Genomic DNA, 3,278 nt, shown 5'->3' with positions numbered 1-3,278 from the left:
GCTTTTAGACAGGGTTATGGGAGTTTTATTTGACCTGTCTTTTAGGTTAGTTTCCCTGGTTTTGTGTATTTTTTTTTTGTAAGGCATTGTATATGAAGCAAATATTTTTTAGATTCAATATGTCTAGTAACTCTGTATAAAGTAATTTTTTAAAAAGATTTTGTTTGTTATTGTTTTACGTAGTATTTTAAAAATACGAAGAAAATTCTGGGATTTTATTATCTTCGAATATTTAAATACTTATTGGAGATGCTAATATACCGTGAGAAAATAAATTAAATATTCAAAATTTTTAGTAGTCTTTGATTTAGGTAACTAATACATTTTTATTATCTATCGTAAGTTTTTATAAAGCGTGTTACAGGCAATTTTTTTATCGCTTAGCTTTGCGTATCGCTTAGCTTTAAATGAGTGAGTGAGTACTCTAGGAGTTCTGCCATATCGAAAGGGGTTCAAAGAAGCATTTCTCATTGGTCTTGTGCACATGAGCTTCAAAAGAAATTGCAGGAGGCCAGTAGTGAGAGCTTGGGACACGTTCAGAGGCTTGATGTTGCTGTTTCCAGTGAGTGGTATAGTCATCGCCTCATCGGCGAGCAGTAAAGCATAAATAAGACAACACAAAGATGATCAACCGTTGGTAGGATGAGGAGGGGTCGAAGGCTTTTCCTTGCAAGCAGATTTATGACCGAGTAATGATGGAGAAACACAGGCGATACCAGTCTCTTGTTGGTTGTGATCAACAAATGCAATTATGTTTAAGAAGAAAAACAAATTGATAGGAGAGTATGCGACATAAATAATACTTACATAACGTTAGGAAAAACTTTGGTAGATTTGAGCGATAAGAGTATATGCTTCTCCACACTGAAAGAACAAAAGTATTGTATCTAAAAAGAAAAGAGTCAAAGAGCTAATATAATGCAACAAAAAATTAAACTTTCATGTTCCAACAATAGGTTTGCACAGTATCTAGAGCAAATCAACTGTTACCAGTCCAAAGAACAAATACATGAAATCAGAAAAGCATATCTTCATGAACTGTCCAGTGGGAATCTTAAAGGGAGCATTAAGAACAGAGGGGCGTACACAAACATCATCGCATCATTTACAGGGATGGTGTAGAGAGAGACTGAAAACAAATAGAATTCACCAAAATTCCAAATTCCATATCCCCACCAAAGGTTCTTACAATGATTACCGATCCAAAAAAACAAATATATGAAATCAAGCACGTATATGAATCATTGAGAACTGAAAGAGAAAATTAAGAACATATGGACGTATACACTCATCATTGCATCATTTTTAATGTATCTATAATAATATCTATATAAATAGAGAGAGAGTCTAAGAGCTAATAAATAGCTACAAAAATTCAGAAGCAGAGTATTTACATAATCCAAAAATAATAATTCAGATCTAACTTTCTGAGCTAAACACAGTAATGAAAAACTGATCTGAGAATTTAAATCCACAGCTTTAGTATCAGCAAGTGAATACACACAAAAGAAAAGAAAGAATTAGCCCCATTTACGGAGCTGAATAGTAAGCTCGACTAAGAGCTAGTACATCTGTACAATATCAGCAGCATTTCCGTGTGAATACAGAAGTGTTGTGATGGCCATAGGGTACCTGATGTACATGGAGACGTTGGTGCCTCGACGCTTGAGCAGAAGCACTGTTGCAGATTTTCTTGTAAGTGAATATATTCAACGGAAGAGCCCAAACTTTGCCGCCTTGAAGTCCTGATGCCTCACATCTCTATCTTAGCAGACTCTTCTCTCTCTCTGCCTGTATATGGGAATCGTATTGGTAAGAGTTGAAAGTGGTCGCTGGAATTTCTGGAAGAAGACAATATGGTGGCGACTATTGATAGCAAGGCAAATTAAATATCTAATAGTGTGATATCTGGATTGAAGGACATAAGGAGAGACTAATTAAATGGACTGAATGCTGATGAGAAACAACAACGATATAAAACCACACACATCACCTTTTCTTCAAGAAAGAGCAAGTCAATCCCCATCAGCTCTCCTCCATTCTTCCCATTACGGGCTTCCCAGAATCGAGTACAGATGAATGTCGGAGAGGATGAAAGCGGTTTCAAGGGAAACGAACAGGTGCACACAGATCTTAATGAAGGAGGAGTGGATTAATCAAGTGAAAAACTCAAAATAAATGTCGGAGTTGAGAGGAGTTACAGGTAGCAAAGGGACTGTTTAGTTTCTGTGAAAATTTGACGGTAAAGCATCCGCCGCAAGAGAAGAACGAAGAAGAAATCAGAATCTGGGCTTATGTGGGCTTTTTTAAAAAAGATAAGGGAAACCCAAATAAAAGAATCAGGAAAAGATCAAAGCGACGCAAAGGAAAAAAATTACGTGACATACACAGACGTCTCAGCGCATCGACACGTGTCGCAAAATGCCCCACCTCTCCAGAGCGACGTGGACGCATGAAAAGGCAGATATGCCTACTTTATTATTATAGATATCGATCGAGTATCAAAAACTGATGAAAAAACATTTATGCAAAACGTTACAAAAAAAAACATTTATGCGAAACGTCAAATTGGAATTATCTTCTATGCCTTTTTGTTGCTCATTATATCGATGCCTGAGCATTTTTGAAGTTTCAGCAATCGAATAGTTACATGTTCAAGAGACTACTAGATCATGACCCGCTCGACCGAGCGGGAGCCAATTTTTTTTAATCTTTGTTCGTACTAAATATTATAAATGATTGCAATGTGTATTAATATAACATTTTGATGAATAACAATGTGTAATAATGTATTTAAATAAACAAAGTGTTTTAATTACTAAATTTGATTTTTAAATTTTATGATAACGTAAAGTAGATTTTTTATATATTATTTAAAAAATATAGTGCTATATATTTTGTATTTTCAACATTTATCATACAAAATTTATATTAGAGTATTATTTATAAGAAAATATGTGTATCATAATATATTTATATATTATATAAACATATCTACGATTTTTCGTAAAAGGCCATGCGCACCCGCACGGATTTTATTTTTAAAATGTATTCTATATTGTTTAGTTTTAAGTAGTATCGAGTTTGTATAATTCAATTTTGTGTTTAAAGAACAATATCAAAACTGTCTTTCGTATATAAAAAATAACACTTTGCAAGCGCGAGTTGTGTCTTTTATTGTAACACAAAATTTGATATAAAACTTATGTTTTTTTGTACATTACGAAGTTTAATTTTTAAAAATAATTATTATATAACTTCAAAGTAAATTTTATCTC

The 3,278-nt window shown here is 33.6% G+C and overlaps 1 long non-coding RNA gene across 3 annotated transcripts; it reads right to left on the bottom strand.

Annotated features, from left to right (window-relative positions):
• Nucleotides 1-290: 290 nt before the first annotated feature.
• LOC108853012 (uncharacterized) lies at nt 291-2,280 on the bottom strand. 3 transcript variants are annotated; one of them, XR_008940015.1, is made up of 4 exons: nt 1,994-2,280; nt 1,633-1,791; nt 808-864; nt 291-722 (listed from the first exon to the last, which is right to left on the bottom strand). It is a non-coding gene; the product is annotated as an uncharacterized LOC108853012 (long non-coding RNA). The 3 variants fall into 3 exon arrangements; XR_008940014.1 differs by having other exon boundaries at nt 808-1,791; XR_001949645.2 differs by having other exon boundaries at nt 291-864.
• Nucleotides 2,281-3,278: the final 998 nt, after the last annotated feature.

Source organism: Raphanus sativus, unplaced genomic scaffold (assembly GCF_000801105.2).
Source record: "Raphanus sativus cultivar WK10039 unplaced genomic scaffold, ASM80110v3 Scaffold0395, whole genome shotgun sequence".
Lineage (NCBI taxonomy): Eukaryota > Viridiplantae > Streptophyta > Magnoliopsida > Brassicales > Brassicaceae > Raphanus > Raphanus sativus.
This window is presented reverse-complemented; position numbering and strand designations above follow the sequence as displayed.